Source organism: Lathamus discolor, chromosome W, assembly GCF_037157495.1.
Source record: "Lathamus discolor isolate bLatDis1 chromosome W, bLatDis1.hap1, whole genome shotgun sequence".
Lineage (NCBI taxonomy): Eukaryota > Metazoa > Chordata > Aves > Psittaciformes > Psittacidae > Lathamus > Lathamus discolor.
The window spans coordinates 15131589-15149424 of NC_088908.1; positions in this window are offsets into that span (position 1 = coordinate 15131589).

Here is a 17836-nt window from a genome sequence, read left to right on the forward strand (position 1 = left end):
CTCTGTTGCTGCTCAGCAGAGAGCGGGCACAGAGATGGTGGATTCAGCTGGTCTTTCAGGCAAAAAGGGAGGAGTGACAGCAATGTGTGTTGCAGAGTTGCAAAGCTCGCTGTGCGCTGAAGATGATCAGTGGGAACTTTCTGGACTGTCTCTTCTGCTCTTTTAGCATTGGCTAAAGGTTCCTGCTCTACTCTGCTTCTGCCCAGCAGAGAAAGGGCACAGAGATTTTGGATTCAATTGGACTTTGAGGTAGGAAAGTGCGGAGCGAGAGCAATATATGTGTCACAGTTGCAAAGCTGACTGCGTGCTGAAGATGCCCTGCCGGAGCTTTCACTCCGGGCTCTTCGGCTGTGGGAGCAGAGGCCAAGAGATCGTGTTCACCTGTCACTGCTGCTGTTCAAACGAGAGAGGGCGGGAGAGACCATGGATTCAAACGGATTATTAGGAGATGAAGTGAGGAGTGACAGCAATGTGTGTTTCAGAGTTGCAAAGCTCACTGTGCGCTGAAGATGATCTGCAAGGACTTTCCCTCCCTGCCCTTCGGAACTGGGAGCGGATTCCAAGCGCTCGTGCTCACCTGCCTCTGCTGCACTGGAAACGAGAGTGGAGACCAGAAACGCTGGATTCAAATGCACTTTTAGGAGCTACAATGAGGAGTGACAACAGTGTGTGTGTCAAAGTTGTAAAGCTCAGTGTGTTGAAGAAGCACAAGAGCAGCCTTCAGCCTGTCTCTTCCACTGCCTTACAGATTGCAGACATTCCTGCTCACTCTGCTGCTCAGCAGAGTGCTGGCAACGGAGTTCTTGGATTGAAATGGTCTTTTAGGAGAAAGAGTGAAGAGTGACAGCAATGTTTGTGTCACAGTTTAAAGCTCACTGTGTGCTAAACATGATCAGGAGGAGCTTTTTTGCAAGGCTCTTCTGCTGTTTTAGCCCAGTCTAAACATTCCTGCTCTACTCTCTCTGATGCTGCTCAGCAGAGAGTGGGCACAGAGATGTTGGAATCAATTGGTCTTCCAGGCAGGAGAAGGAGGAGTTACAGCAATGTGTTTTGCAGAGTTGCAAAGCTCACTGTGTGCTGAAGATGCCCTGCAGGAGTTTCCCTGCTGGCCCTTCGTCTGTGGTATTAGAGTCCAAGCGCTGCTCCTCCCCTGTCACAACTCCTCTCGAAACGAGAGAGCGCACAAGAAACTTTGGATTCAAATGCACTTTTAGGAGATAAAGTGAGGAGTGACAGCAATGTTTGTGTCACAGTTTAAAGCTCACTGTGTGCAAAACATGATCAAGCAGGAGATTTTTTTCAAGGCTCTTCTGCTGTTTTAGGCAGGTCTAAAAATTCCTGCTCTACTATCTCTGTTGCTGCTCAGCAGAGAGCGGGCACAGAGATGGTGGATTCAGCTGGTCTTTCAGGCAAAAAGGGAGGAGTGACAGCAATGTGTGTTGCAGAGTTGCAAAGCTCGCTGTGCGCTGAAGATGATCAGTGGGAACTTTCTGGACTGTCTCTTCTGCTCTTTTAGCATTGGCTAAAGGTTCCTGCTCTACTCTGCTTCTGCCCAGCAGAGAAAGGGCACAGAGATTTTGGATTCAATTGGACTTTGAGGTAGGAAAGTGCGGAGCGAGAGCAATATATGTGTCACAGTTGCAAAGCTGACTGCGTGCTGAAGATGCCCTGCCGGAGCTTTCACTCCGGGCTCTTCGGCTGTGGGAGCAGAGGCCAAGAGATCGTGTTCACCTGTCACTGCCGCTGTTCAAACGAGAAAGGGCGGGAGAGACCATGGATTCAAACGGATTATTAGGAGATGAAGTGAGGAGTGACAGCAATGTGTGTTTCAGAGTTGCAAAGCTCACTGTGCGCTGAAGATGATCTGCAAGGACTTTCCCTCCCTGCCCTTCGGAACTGGGAGCGGATTCCAAGCGCTCGTGCTCACCTGCCTCTGCTGCACTGGAAACGAGAGTGGAGACCAGAAACGCTGGATTCAAATGCACTTTTAGGAGCTACAATGAGGAGTGACAACAGTGTGTGTGTCAAAGTTGTAAAGCTCAGTGTGTTGAAGAAGCACAAGAGCAGCCTTCAGCCTGTCTCTTCCACTGCCTTACAGATTGCAGACATTCCTGCTCACTCTGCTGCTCAGCAGAGTGCTGGCAACGGAGTTCTTGGATTGAAATGGTCTTTTAGGAGAAAGAGTGAAGAGTGACAGCAATGTTTGTGTCACAGTTTAAAGCTCCCTGTGTGCTAAACATGATCAGGAGGAGCTTTTTTGCAAGGCTCTTCTGCTGTTTTAGCCCAGTCTAAACATTCCTGCTCTACTCTCTCTGATGCTGCTCAGCAGAGAGTGGGCACAGAGATGTTGGAATCAATTGGTCTTCCAGGCAGGAGAAGGAGGAGTTACAGCAATGTGTTTTGCAGAGTTGCAAAGCTCACTGTGTGCTGAAGATGCCCTGCAGGAGTTTCCCTGCTGGCCCTTCGTCTGTGGTATTAGAGTCCAAGCGCTGCTCCTCCCCTGTCACAACTCCTCTCGAAACGAGAGAGCGCACAAGAAACTTTGGATTCAAATGCACTTTTAGGAGATAAAGTGAGGAGTGACAGCAATGTTTGTGTCACAGTTTAAAGCTCACTGTGTGCAAAACATGATCAAGCAGGAGATTTTTTTCAAGGCTCTTCTGCTGCTTTAGGCAGGTCTAAAAATTCCTGCTCTACTCTCTCTGTTGCTGCTCAGCAGAGAGCGGGCACAGAGATGGTGGATTCAGCTGGTCTTTCAGGCAAAAAGGGAGGAGTGACAGCAATGTGCGTTGCAGAGTTGCAAAGCTCGCTGTGCGCTGAAGATGATCAGTGGGAACTTTCTGGACTGTCTCTTCTGCTCTTTTAGCATTGGCTAAAGGTTCCTGCTCTACTCTGCTTCTGCCCAGCAGAGAAAGGGCACAGAGATTTTGGATTCAATTGGACTTTGAGGTAGGAAAGTGCGGAGCGAGAGCAATATATGTGTCACAGTTGCAAAGCTGACTGCGTGCTGAAGATGCCCTGCCGGAGCTTTCACTCCGGGCTCTTCGGCTGTGGGAGCAGAGGCCAAGAGATCGTGTTCACCTGTCACTGCTGCTGTTCAAACGAGAGAGGGCGGGAGAGACCATGGATTCAAACGGATTATTAGGAGATGAAGTGAGGAGTGACAGCAATGTGTGTTTCAGAGTTGCAAAGCTCACTGTGCGCTGAAGATGATCTGCAAGGACTTTCCCTCCCTGCCCTTCGGAACTGGGAGCGGATTCCAAGCGCTCGTGCTCACCTTCCTCTGCTGCTCTTGAAACGAGAGTGGAGACCAGAAACGCTGGATTCAAATGCACTTTTAGGAGCTACAATGAGGAGTGACAACAGTATGTGTGTCACAGTTGTAAAGCTCAGTGTGTTGAAGAAGCACAAGAGCAGCCTTCAGGCCTGTCTCTTCCACTGCCTTACAGATTGCAGACATTCCTGCTCACTCTGCTGCTCAGCAGAGTGCTGGCAACGGAGTTCTTGGATTGAAATGGTCTTTTAGGAGAAAGAGTGAAGAGTGACAGCAATGTTTGTGTCACAGTTTAAAGCTCACTGTGTGCTAAACATGATCAGGAGGAGCTTTTTTGCAAGGCTCTTCTGCTGTTTTAGCCCAGTCTAAACATTCCTGCTCTACTCTCTCTGATGCTGCTCAGCAGAGAGTGGGCACAGAGATGTTGGAATCAATTGGTCTTCCAGGCAGGAGAAGGAGGAGTTACAGCAATGTGTTTTGCAGAGTTGCAAAGCTCACTGTGTGCTGAAGATGCCCTGCAGGCGTTTCCCTGCTGGCCCTTTGTCTGTGGGATTAGAGTCCAAGCGCTGCTCCTCCCCTGTCACAACTCCTCTCGAAACGAGAGAGCGCACAAGAAACTTTGGATTCAAATGCACTTTTAGGAGATAAAGTGAGGAGTGACAGCAATGTTTGTGTCACAGTTTAAAGCTCACTGTGTGCAAAACATGATCAAGCAGGAGATTTTTTTCAAGGCTCTTCTGCTGTTTTAGGCAGGTCTAAAAATTCCTGCTCTACTCTCTCTGTTGCTGCTCAGCAGAGAGCGGGCACAGAGATGGTGGATTCAGCTGGTCTTTCAGGCAAAAAGGGAGGAGTGACAGCAATGTGTGTTGCAGAGTTGCAAAGCTCGCTGTGCGCTGAAGATGATCAGTGGGAACTTTCTGGACTGTCTCTTCTGCTCTTTTAGCATTGGCTAAAGGTTCCTGCTCTACTCTGCTTCTGCCCAGCAGAGAAAGGGCACAGAGATTTTGGATTCAATTGGACTTTGAGGTAGGAAAGTGCGGAGCGAGAGCAATATATGTGTCACAGTTGCAAAGCTGACTGCGTGCTGAAGATGCCCTGCCGGAGCTTTCACTCCGGGCTCTTCGGCTGTGGGAGCAGAGGCCAAGAGATCGTGTTCACCTGTCACTGCTGCTGTTCAAACGAGAGAGGGCGGGAGAGACCATGGATTCAAACGGATTATTAGGAGATGAAGTGAGGAGTGACAGCAATGTGTGTTTCAGAGTTGCAAAGCTCACTGTGCGCTGAAGATGATCTGCAAGGACTTTCCCTCCCTGCCCTTCGGAACTGGGAGCGGATTCCAAGCGCTCGTGCTCACCTGCCTCTGCTGCACTGGAAACGAGAGTGGAGACCAGAAACGCTGGATTCAAATGCACTTTTAGGAGCTACAATGAGGAGTGACAACAGTGTGTGTGTCAAAGTTGTAAAGCTCAGTGTGTTGAAGAAGCACAAGAGCAGCCTTCAGGCCTGTCTCTTCCACTGCCTTACAGATTGCAGACATTCCTGCTCACTCTGCTGCTCAGCAGAGTGCTGGCAACGGAGTTCTTGGATTGAAATGGTCTTTTAGGAGAAAGAGTGAAGAGTGACAGCAATGTTTGTGTCACAGTTTAAAGCTCACTGTGTGCTAAACATGATCAGGAGGAGCTTTTTTGCAAGGCTCTTCTGCTGTTTTAGCCCAGTCTAAACATTCCTGCTCTACTCTCTCTGTTGCTGCTCAGCAGAGAGTGGGCACAGAGATGTTGGAATCAATTGGTCTTCCAGGCAGGAGAAGGAGGAGTTACAGCAATGTGTTTTGCAGAGTTGCAAAGCTCACTGTGTGCTGAAGATGCCCTGCAGGCGTTTCCCTGCTGGCCCTTCGTCTGTGGGATTAGAGTCCAAGCGCTGCTCCTCCCCTGTCACAACTCCTCTCAAAACGAGAGAGCGCACCAGAAACTTTGGATTCAAATGCACTTTTAGGAGATAAAGTGAGGAGTGACAGCAATGTTTGTGTCACAGTTTAAAGCTCACTGTGTGCAAAACATGATCAAGCAGGAGATTTTTTTCAAGGCTCTTCTGCTGTTTTAGGCAGGTCTAAAAATTCCTGCTCTAGTATCTCTGTTGCTGCTCAGCAGAGAGCGGGCACAGAGATGGTGGATTCAGCTGGTCTTTCAGGCAAAAAGGGAGGAGTGACAGCAATGTGTGTTGCAGAGTTGCAAAGCTCGCTGTGCGCTGAAGATGATCAGTGGGAACTTTCTGGACTGTCTCTTCTGCTCTTTTAGCATTGGCTAAAGGTTCCTGCTCTACTCTGCTTCTGCCCAGCAGAGAAAGGGCACAGAGATTTTGGATTCAATTGGACTTTGAGGTAGGAAAGTGCGGAGCGAGAGCAATATATGTGTCACAGTTGCAAAGCTGACTGCGTGCTGAAGATGCCCTGCCGGAGCTTTCACTCCGGGCTCTTCGGCTGTGGGAGCAGAGGCCAAGAGATCGTGTTCACCTGTCACTGCTGCTGTTCAAACGAGAGAGGGCGGGAGAGACCATGGATTCAAACGGATTATTAGGAGATGAAGTGAGGAGTGACAGCAATGTGTGTTTCAGAGTTGCAAAGCTCACTGTGCGCTGAAGATGATCTGCAAGGACTTTCCCTCCCTGCCCTTCGGAACTGGGAGCGGATTCCAAGCGCTCGTGCTCACCTGCCTCTGCTGCTCTTGAAACGAGAGTGGAGACCAGAAACGCTGGATTCAAATGCACTTTTAGGAGCTACAATGAGGAGTGACAACAGTGTGTGTGTCACAGTTGTAAAGCTCAGTGTGTTGAAGAAGCACAAGAGCAGCCTTCAGGCCTGTCTCTTCCACTGCCTTACAGATTGCAGACATTCCTGCTCACTCTGCTGCTCAGCAGAGTGCTGGCAACGGAGTTCTTGGATTGAAATGGTCTTTTAGGAGAAAGAGTGAAGAGTGACAGCAATGTTTGTGTCACAGTTTAAAGCTCACTGTGTGCTAAACATGATCAGGAGGAGCTTTTTTGCAAGGCTCTTCTGCTGTTTTAGCCCAGTCTAAACATTCCTGCTCTACTCTCTCTGTTGCTGCTCAGCAGAGAGTGGGCACAGAGATGTTGGAATCAATAGGTCTTCCAGGCAGGAAAAGGAGGAGTTACAGCAATGTGTTTTGCAGAGTTGCAAAGCTCACTGTGTGCTGAAGATGCCCTGCAGGCGTTTCCCTGCTGGCCCTTCGTCTGTGGGATTAGAGTCCAAGCGCAGCTCCTCCCCTGTCACAACTCCTCTCGAAACGAGAGAGCGCACCAGAAACTTTGGATTCAAATGCACTTTTAGGAGATAAAGTGAGGAGTGACAGCAATGTTTGTGTCACAGTTTAAAGCTCACTGTGTGCAAAACATGATCAAGCAGGAGATTTTTTTCAAGGCTCTTCTGCTGTTTTAGGCAGGTCTAAAAATTCCTGCTCTACTCTCTCTGTTGCTGCTCAGCAGAGAGCGGGCACAGAGATGGTGGATTCAGCTGGTCTTTCAGGCAAAAAGGGAGGAGTGACAGCAATGTGTGTTGCAGAGTTGCAAAGCTCGCTGTGCGCTGAAGATGATCAGTGGGAACTTTCTGGACTGTCTCTTCTGCTCTTTTAGCATTGGCTAAAGGTTCCTGCTCTACTCTGCTTCTGCCCAGCAGAGAAAGGGCACAGAGATTTTGGATTCAATTGGACTTTGAGGTAGGAAAGTGCGGAGCGAGAGCAATGTATGTGTCACAGTTGCAAAGCTGACTGCGTGCTGAAGATGCCCTGCCGGAGCTTTCACTCCGGGCTCTTCGGCTGTGGGAGCAGAGGCCAAGAGATCGTGTTCACCTGTCACTGCTGCTGTTCAAACGAGAGAGGGCGGGAGAGACCATGGATTCAAACGGATTATTAGGAGATGAAGTGAGGAGTGACAGCAATGTGTGTTTCAGAGTTGCAAAGCTCACTGTGCGCTGAAGATGATCTGCAAGGACTTTCCCTCCCTGCCCTTCGGAACTGGGAGCGGATTCCAAGCGCTCGTGCTCACCTGCCTCTGCTGCTCTTGAAACGAGAGTGGAGACCAGAAACGCTGGATTCAAATGCACTTTTAGGAGCTACAATGAGGAGTGACAACAGTTTGTGTGTCACAGTTGTAAAGCTCAGTGTGTTGAAGAAGCACAAGAGCAGCCTTCAGGCCTGTCTCTTCCACTGCCTTACAGATTGCAGACATTCCTGCTCACTCTGCTGCTCAGCAGAGTGCTGGCAACGGAGTTCTTGGATTGAAATGGTCTTTTAGGAGAAAGAGTGAAGAGTGACAGCAATGTTTGTGTCACAGTTTAAAGCTCACTGTGTGCTAAACATGATCAGGAGGAGCTTTTTTGCAAGGCTCTTCTGCTGTTTTAGCCCAGTCTAAACATTCCTGCTCTACTCTCTCTGTTGCTGCTCAGCAGAGAGTGGGCACAGAGATGTTGGAATCAATTGGTCTTCCAGGCAGGAGAAGGAGGAGTTACAGCAATGTGTTTTGCAGAGTTGCAAAGCTCACTGTGTGCTGAAGATGCCCTGCAGGCGTTTCCCTGCTGGCCCTTCGTCTGCGGGATTAGAGTCCAAGCGCAGCTCCTCCCCTGTCACAACTCCTCTCGAAACGAGAGAGCGCACCAGAAACTTTGGATTCAAATGCACTTTTAGGAGATAAAGTGAGGAGTGACAGCAATGTTTGTGTCACAGTTTAAAGCTCACTGTGTGCAAAACATGATCAAGCAGGAGATTTTTTTCAAGGCTCTTCTGCTGTTTTAGGCAGGTCTAAAAATTCCTGCTCTAGTATCTCTGTTGCTGCTCAGCAGAGAGCGGGCACAGAGATGGTGGATTCAGCTGGTCTTTCAGGCAAAAAGGGAGGAGTGACAGCAATGTGTGTGGCAGAGTTGCAAAGCTCGCTGTGCGCTGAAGATGATCAGTGGGAACTTTCTGGACTGTCTCTTCTGCTCTTTTAGCATTGGCTAAAGGTTCCTGCTCTACTCTGCTTCTGCCCAGCAGAGAAAGGGCACAGAGATTTTGGATTCAATTGGACTTTGAGGTAGGAAAGTGCGGAGCGAGAGCAATATATGTGTCACAGTTGCAAAGCTGACTGCGTGCTGAAGATGCCCTGCCGGAGCTTTCACTCCGGGCTCTTCGGCTGTGGGAGCAGAGGCCAAGAGATCGTGTTCACCTGTCACTGCTGCTGTTCAAACGAGAGAGGGCGGGAGAGACCATGGATTCAAACGGATTATTAGGAGATGAAGTGAGGAGTGACAGCAATGTGTGTTTCAGACTTGCAAAGCTCACTGTGCGCTGAAGATGATCTGCAAGGACTTTCCCTCCCTGCCCTTCGGAACTGGGAGCGGATTCCAAGCGCTCGTGCTCACCTTCCTCTGCTGCTCTTGAAACGAGAGTGGAGACCAGAAACGCTGGATTCAAATGCACTTTTAGGAGCTACAATGAGGAGTGACAACAGTGTGTGTGTCACAGTTGTAAAGCTCAGTGTGTTGAAGAAGCACAAGAGCAGCCTTCAGGCCTGTCTCTTCCACTGCCTTACAGATTGCAGACATTCCTGATCACTCTGCTGCTCAGCAGAGTGCTGGCAACGGAGTTCTTGGATTGAAATGGTCTTTTAGGAGAAAGAGTGAAGAGTGACAGCAATGTTTGTGTCACAGTTTAAAGCTCACTGTGTGCTAAACATGATCAGGAGGAGCTTTTTTGCAAGGCTCTTCTGCTGTTTTAGCCCAGTCTAAACATTCCTGCTCTACTCTCTCTGTTGCTGCTCAGCAGAGAGTGGGCACAGAGATGTTGGAATCAATAGGTCTTCCAGGCAGGAAAAGGAGGAGTTACAGCAATGTGTTTTGCAGAGTTGCAAAGCTCACTGTGTGCTGAAGATGCCCTGCAGGCGTTTCCCTGCTGGCCCTTTGTCTGTGGGATTAGAGTCCAAGCGCAGCTCCTCCCCTGTCACAACTCCTCTCGAAACGAGAGAGCGCACCAGAAACTTTGGATTCAAATGCACTTTTAGGAGATAAAGTGAGGAGTGACAGCAATGTTTGTGTCACAGTTTAAAGCTCACTGTGTGCTAAACATGATCAGGAGGAGCTTTTTTGCAAGGCTCTTCTGCTGTTTTAGCCCAGTCTAAACATTCCTGCTCTACTCTCTCTGTTGCTGCTCAGCAGAGAGTGGGCACAGAGATGTTGGAATCAATTGGTCTTCCAGGCAGGAGAAGGAGGAGTTACAGCAATGTGTTTTGCAGAGTTGCAAAGCTCACTGTGTGCTGAAGATGCCCTGCAGGCGTTTCCCTGCTGGCCCTTCGTCTGTGGTATTAGAGTCCAAGCGCTGCTCCTCCCCTGTCACAACTCCTCTCGAAACGAGAGAGCGCACCAGAAACTTTGGATTCAAATGCACTTTTAGGAGATAAAGTGAGGAGTGACAGCAATGTTTGTGTCACAGTTTAAAGCTCACTGTGTGCAAAACATGATCAAGCAGGAGATTTTTTTCAAGGCTCTTCTGCTGTTTTAGGCAGGTCTAAAAATTCCTGCTCTACTCTCTCTGTTGCTGCTCAGCAGAGAGCGGGCACAGAGATGGTGGATTCAGCTGGTCTTTCAGGCAAAAAGGGAGGAGTGACAGCAATGTGTGTTGCAGAGTTGCAAAGCTCGCTGTGCGCTGAAGATGATCAGTGGGAACTTTCTGGACTGTCTCTTCTGCTCTTTTAGCATTGGCTAAAGGTTCCTGCTCTACTCTGCTTCTGCCCAGCAGAGAAAGGGCACAGAGATTTTGGATTCAATTGGACTTTGAGGTAGGAAAGTGCGGAGCGAGAGCAATATATGTGTCACAGTTGCAAAGCTGACTGCGTGCTGAAGATGCCCTGCCGGAGCTTTCACTCCGGGCTCTTCGGCTGTGGGAGCAGAGGCCAAGAGATCGTGTTCACCTGTCACTGCTGCTGTTCAAACGAGAGAGGGCGGGAGAGACCATGGATTCAAACGGATTATTGGGAGATGAAGTGAGGAGTGACAGCAATGTGTGTTTCAGAGTTGCAAAGCTCACTGTGCGCTGAAGATGATCTGCAAGGACTTTCCCTCCCTGCCCTTCGGAACTGGGAGCGGATTCCAAGCGCTCGTGCTCACCTGCCTCTGCTGCTCTTGAAACGAGAGTGGAGACCAGAAACGCTGGATTCAAATGCACTTTTAGGACCTACAATGAGGAGTGACAACAGTGTGTGTGTCACAGTTGTAAAGCTCAGTGTGTTGAAGAAGCACAAGAGCAGCCTTCAGGCCTGTCTCTTCCACTGCCTTACAGATTGCAGACATTCCTGCTCACTCTGCTGCTCAGCAGAGTGCTGGCAACGGAGTTCTTGGATTGAAATGGTCTTTTAGGAGAAAGAGTGAAGAGTGACAGCAATGTTTGTGTCACAGTTTAAAGCTCACTGTGTGCTAAACATGATCAGGAGGAGCTTTTTTGCAAGGCTCTTCTGCTGTTTTAGCCCAGTCTAAACATTCCTGCTCTACTCTCTCTGTTGCTGCTCAGCAGAGAGTGGGCACAGAGATGTTGGAATCAATAGGTCTTCCAGGCAGGAAAAGGAGGAGTTACAGCAATGTGTTTTGCAGAGTTGCAAAGCTCACTGTGTGCTGAAGATGCCCTGCAGGCGTTTCCCTGCTGGCCCTTTGTCTGTGGGATTAGAGTCCAAGCGCAGCTCCTCCCCTGTCACAACTCCTCTCGAAACGAGAGAGCGCACCAGAAACTTTGGATTCAAATGCACTTTTAGGAGATAAAGTGAGGAGTGACAGCAATGTTTGTGTCACAGTTTAAAGCTCACTGTGTGCTAAACATGATCAGGAGGAGCTTTTTTGCAAGGCTCTTCTGCTGTTTTAGCCCAGTCTAAACATTCCTGCTCTACTCTCTCTGTTGCTGCTCAGCAGAGAGTGGGCACAGAGATGTTGGAATCAATTGGTCTTCCAGGCAGGAGAAGGAGGAGTTACAGCAATGTGTTTTGCAGAGTTGCAAAGCTCACTGTGTGCTGAAGATGCCCTGCAGGCGTTTCCCTGCTGGCCCTTCGTCTGTGGTATTAGAGTCCAAGCGCTGCTCCTCCCCTGTCACAACTCCTCTCGAAACGAGAGAGCGCACAAGAAACTTTGGATTCAAATGCACTTTTAGGAGATAAAGTGAGGAGTGACAGCAATGTTTGTGTCACAGTTTAAAGCTCACTGTGTGCAAAACATGATCAAGCAGGAGATTTTTTTCAAGGCTCTTCTGCTGTTTTAGGCAGGTCTAAAAATTCCTGCTCTACTCTCTCTGTTGCTGCTCAGCAGAGAGCGGGCACAGAGATGGTGGATTCAGCTGGTCTTTCAGGCAAAAAGGGAGGAGTGACAGCAATGTGTGTTGCAGAGTTGCAAAGCTCGCTGTGCGCTGAAGATGATCAGTGGGAACTTTCTGGACTGTCTCTTCTGCTCTTTTAGCATTGGCTAAAGGTTCCTGCTCTACTCTGCTTCTGCCCAGCAGAGAAAGGGCACAGAGATTTTGGATTCAATTGGACTTTGAGGTAGGAAAGTGCGGAGCGAGAGCAATATATGTGTCACAGTTGCAAAGCTGACTGCGTGCTGAAGATGCCCTGCCGGAGCTTTCACTCCGGGCTCTTCGGCTGTGGGAGCAGAGGCCAAGAGATCGTGTTCACCTGTCACTGCTGCTGTTCAAACGAGAGAGGGCGGGAGAGACCATGGATTCAAACGGATTATTGGGAGATGAAGTGAGGAGTGACAGCAATGTGTGTTTCAGAGTTGCAAAGCTCACTGTGCGCTGAAGATGATCTGCAAGGACTTTCCCTCCCTGCCCTTCGGAACTGGGAGCGGATTCCAAGCGCTCGTGCTCACCTGCCTCTGCTGCTCTTGAAACGAGAGTGGAGACCAGAAACGCTGGATTCAAATGCACTTTTAGGAGCTACAATGAGGAGTGACAACAGTGTGTGTGTCACAGTTGTAAAGCTCAGTGTGTTGAAGAAGCACAAGAGCAGCCTTCAGGCCTGTCTCTTCCACTGCCTTACAGATTGCAGACATTCCTGCTCACTCTGCTGCTCAGCAGAGTGCTGGCAACGGAGTTCTTGGATTGAAATGGTCTTTTAGGAGAAAGAGTGAAGAGTGACAGCAATGTTTGTGTCACAGTTTAAAGCTCACTGTGTGCTAAACATGATCAGGAGGAGCTTTTTTGCAAGGCTCTTCTGCTGTTTTAGCCCAGTCTAAACATTCCTGCTCTACTCTCTCTGATGCTGCTCAGCAGAGAGTGGGCACAGAGATGTTGGAATCAATTGGTCTTCCAGGCAGGAGAAGGAGGAGTTACAGCAATGTGTTTTGCAGAGTTGCAAAGCTCACTGTGTGCTGAAGATGCCCTGCAGGAGTTTCCCTGCTGGCCCTTCGTCTGTGGGATTAGAGTCCAAGCGCTGCTCCTCCCCTGTCACAACTCCTCTCCAAACGAGAGAGCGCACCAGAAACTTTGGATTCAAATGCACTTTTAGGAGATAAAGTGAGGAGTGACAGCAATGTTTGTGTCACAGTTTAAAGCTCACTGTGTGCAAAACATGATCAAGCAGGAGATTTTTTTCAAGGCTCTTCTGCTGTTTTAGGCAGGTCTAAAAATTCCTGCTCTACTATCTCTGTTGCTGCTCAGCAGAGAGCGGGCACAGAGATGGTGGATTCAGCTGGTCTTTCAGGCAAAAAGGGAGGAGTGACAGCAATGTGTGTTGCAGAGTTGCAAAGCTCGCTGTGCGCTGAAGATGATCAGTGGGAACTTTCTGGACTGTCTCTTCTGCTCTTTTAGCATTGGCTAAAGGTTCCTGCTCTACTCTGCTTCTGCCCAGCAGAGAAAGGGCACAGAGATTTTGGATTCAATTGGACTTTGAGGTAGGAAAGTGCGGAGCGAGAGCAATATATGTGTCACAGTTGCAAAGCTGACTGCGTGCTGAAGATGCCCTGCCGGAGCTTTCACTCCGGGCTCTTCGGCTGTGGGAGCAGAGGCCAAGAGATCGTGTTCTCCTGTCACTGCTGCTGTTCAAACGAGAGAGGGCGGGAGAGACCATGGATTCAAACGGATTATTAGGAGATGAAGTGAGGAGTGACAGCAATGTGTGTTTCAGAGTTGCAAAGCTCACTGTGCGCTGAAGATGATCTGCAAGGACTTTCCCTCCCTGCCCTTCGGAACTGGGAGCGGATTCCAAGCGCTCGTGCTCACCTGCCTCTGCTGCTCTTGAAACGAGAGTGGAGACCAGAAACGCTGGATTCAAATGCACTTTTAGGAGCTACAATGAGGAGTGACAACAGTGTGTGTGTCACAGTTGTAAAGCTCAGTGTGTTGAAGAAGCACAAGAGCAGCCTTCAGGCCTGTCTCTTCCACTGCCTTACAGATTGCAGACATTCCTGCTCACTCTGCTGCTCAGCAGAGTGCTGGCAACGGAGTTCTTGGATTGAAATGGTCTTTTAGGAGAAAGAGTGAAGAGTGACAGCAATGTTTGTGTCACAGTTTAAAGCTCACTGTGTGCTAAACATGATCAGGAGGAGCTTTTTTGCAAGGCTCTTCTGCTGTTTTAGCCCAGTCTAAACATTCCTGCTCTACTCTCTCTGTTGCTGCTCAGCAGAGAGTGGGCACAGAGATGTTGGAATCAATAGGTCTTCCAGGCAGGAGAAGGAGGAGTTACAGCAATGTGTTTTGCAGAGTTGCAAAGCTCACTGTGTGCTGAAGATGCCCTGCAGGCGTTTCCCTGCTGGCCCTTCGTCTGTGGGATTAGAGTCCAAGCGCAGCTCCTCCCCTGTCACAACTCCTCTCGAAACGAGAGAGCGCACCAGAAACTTTGGATTCAAATGCACTTTTAGGAGATAAAGTGAGGAGTGACAGCAATGTTTGTGTCACAGTTTAAAGCTCACTGTGTGCAAAACATGATCAAGCAGGAGATTTTTTTCAAGGCTCTTCTGCTGTTTTAGGCAGGTCTAAAAATTCCTGCTCTACTCTCTCTGTTGCTGCTCAGCAGAGAGCGGGCACAGAGATGGTGGATTCAGCTGGTCTTTCAGGCAAAAAGGGAGGAGTGACAGCAATGTGTGTTGCAGAGTTGCAAAGCTCGCTGTGCGCTGAAGATGATCAGTGGGAACTTTCTGGACTGTCTCTTCTGCTCTTTTAGCATTGGCTAAAGGTTCCTGCTCTACTCTGCTTCTGCCCAGCAGAGAAAGGGCACAGAGATTTTGGATTCAATTGGACTTTGAGGTAGGAAAGTGCGGAGCGAGAGCAATATATGTGTCACAGTTGCAAAGCTGACTGCGTGCTGAAGATGCCCTGCCGGAGCTTTCACTCAGGGCTCTTCGGCTGTGGGAGCAGAGGCCAAGAGATCGTGTTCACCTGTCACTGCTGCTGTTCAAACGAGAGAGGGCGGGAGAGACCATGGATTCAAACGGATTATTAGGAGATGAAGTGAGGAGTGACAGCAATGTGTGTTTCAGAGTTGCAAAGCTCACTGTGCGCTGAAGATGATCTGCAAGGACTTTCCCTCCCTGCCCTTCGGAACTGGGAGCGGATTCCAAGCGCTCGTGCTCACCTGCCTCTGCTGCACTGGAAACGAGAGTGGAGACCAGAAACGCTGGATTCAAATGCACTTTTAGGAGCTACAATGAGGAGTGACAACAGTGTGTGTGTCAAAGTTGTAAAGCTCAGTGTGTTGAAGAAGCACAAGAGCAGCCTTCAGGCCTGTCTCTTCCACTGCCTTACAGATTGCAGACATTCCTGCTCACTCTGCTGCTCAGCAGAGTGCTGGCAACGGAGTTCTTGGATTGAAATGGTCTTTTAGGAGAAAGAGTGAAGAGTGACAGCAATGTTTGTGTCACAGTTTAAAGCTCACTGTGTGCTAAACATGATCAGGAGGAGCTTTTTTGCAAGGCTCTTCTGCTGTTTTAGCCCAGTCTAAACATTCCTGCTCTACTCTCTCTGTTGCTGCTCAGCAGAGAGTGGGCACAGAGATGTTGGAATCAATTGGTCTTCCAGGCAGGAGAAGGAGGAGTTACAGCAATGTGTTTTGCAGAGTTGCAAAGCTCACTGTGTGCTGAAGATGCCCTGCAGGCGTTTCCCTGCTGGCCCTTCGTCTGCGGGATTAGAGTCCAAGCGCAGCTCCTCCCCTGTCACAACTCCTCTCGAAACGAGAGAGCGCACCAGAAACTTTGGATTCAAATGCACTTTTAGGAGATAAAGTGAGGAGTGACAGCAATGTTTGTGTCACAGTTTAAAGCTCACTGTGTGCAAAACATGATCAAGCAGGAGATTTTTTTCAAGGCTCTTCTGCTGTTTTAGGCAGGTCTAAAAATTCCTGCTCTACTCTCTCTGTTGCTGCTCAGCAGAGAGCGGGCACAGAGATGGTGGATTCAGCTGGTCTTTCAGGCAAAAAGGGAGGAGTGACAGCAATGTGTGTTGCAGAGTTGCAAAGCTCGCTGTGCGCTGAAGATGATCAGTGGGAACTTTCTGGACTGTCTCTTCTGCTCTTTTAGCATTGGCTAAAGGTTCCTGCTCTACTCTGCTTCTGCCCAGCAGAGAAAGGGCACAGAGATTTTGGATTCAATTGGACTTTGAGGTAGGAAAGTGCGGAGCGAGAGCAATATATGTGTCACAGTTGCAAAGCTGACTGCGTGCTGAAGATGCCCTGCCGGAGCTTTCACTCCGGGCTCTTCGGCTGTGGGAGCAGAGGCCAAGAGATCGTGTTCACCTGTCACTGCTGCTGTTCAAACGAGAGAGGGCGGGAGAGACCATGGATTCAAACGGATTATTAGGAGATGAAGTGAGGAGTGACAGCAATGTGTGTTTCAGAGTTGCAAAGCTCACTGTGCGCTGAAGATGATCTGCAAGGACTTTCCCTCCCTGCCCTTCGGAACTGGGAGCGGATTCCAAGCGCTCGTGCTCACCTGCCTCTGCTGCTCTTGAAACGAGAGGGGAGACCAGAAACGCTGGATTCAAATGCACTTTTAGGAGCTACAATGAGGAGTGACAACAGTGTGTGTGTCACAGTTGTAAAGCTCAGTGTGTTGAAGAAGCACAAGAGCAGCCTTCAGGCCTGTCTCTTCCACTGCCTTACAGATTGCAGACATTCCTGCTCACTCTGCTGCTCAGCAGAGTGCTGGCAACGGAGTTCTTGGATTGAAATGGTCTTTTAGGAGAAAGAGTGAAGAGTGACAGCAATGTTTGTGTCACAGTTTAAAGCTCACTGTGTGCTAAACATGATCAGGAGGAGCTTTTTTGCAAGGCTCTTCTGCTGTTTTAGCCCAGTCTAAACATTCCTTCTCTCTGATGCTGCTCAGCAGAGAGTGGGCACAGAGATGTTGGAATCAATTGGTCTTCCAGGCAGGAAAAGGAGGAGTTACAGCAATGTTTTTTGCAGAGTTGCAAAGCTCATTGTGTGCTGAAGATGCCCTGCAGGAGTTTCCCTGCTGGCCCTTCGTCTGTGGGATTAGAGTCCAAGCGCTGCTCCTCCCCTGTCACAACTCCTCTCCAAACGAGAGAGCGCACCAGAAACTTTGGATTCAAATGCACTTTTAGGAGATAAAGTGAGGAGTGACAGCAATGTTTGTGTCACAGTTTAAAGCTCACTGTGTGCAAAACATGATCAAGCAGGAGATTTTTTTCAAGGCTCTTCTGCTGTTTTAGGCAGGTCTAAAAATTCCTGCTCTACTCTCTCTGTTGCTGCTCAGCAGAGAGCGGGCACAGAGATGGTGGATTCAGCTGGTCTTTCAGGCAAAAAGGGAGGAGTGACAGCAATGTGTGTTGCAGAGTTGCAAAGCTCGCTGTGCGCTGAAGATGATCAGTGGGAACTTTCTGGACTGTCTCTTCTGCTCTTTTAGCATTGGCTAAAGGTTCCTGCTCTACTCTGCTTCTGCCCAGCAGAGAAAGGGCACAGAGATTTTGGATTCAATTGGACTTTGAGGTAGGAAAGTGCGGAGCGAGAGCAATATATGTGTCACAGTTGCAAAGCTGACTGCGTGCTGAAGATGCCCTGCCGGAGCTTTCACTCCGGACTCTTCGGCTGTGGGAGCAGAGGCCAAGAGATCGTGTTCACCTGTCACTGCTGCTGTTCAAACGAGAGAGGGCGGGAGAGACCATGGATTCAAACGGATTATTAGGAGATGAAGTGAGGAGTGACAGCAATGTGTGTTTCAGAGTTGCAAAGCTCACTGTGCGCTGAAGATGATCTGCAAGGACTTTCCCTCCCTGCCCTTCGGAACTGGGAGCGGATTCCAAGCGCTCGTGCTCACCTTCCTCTGCTGCTCTTGAAACGAGAGGGGAGACCAGAAACGCTGGATTCAAATGCACTTTTAGGAGCTACAATGAGGAGTGACAACAGTGTGTGTGTCACAGTTGTAAAGCTCAGTGTGTTGAAGAAGCACAAGAGCAGCCTTCAGGCCTGTCTCTTCCACTGCCTTACAGATTGCAGACATTCCTGCTCACTCTGCTGCTCAGCAGAGTGCTGGCAACGGAGTTCTTGGATTGAAATGGTCTTTTAGGAGAAAGAGTGAAGAGTGACAGCAATGTT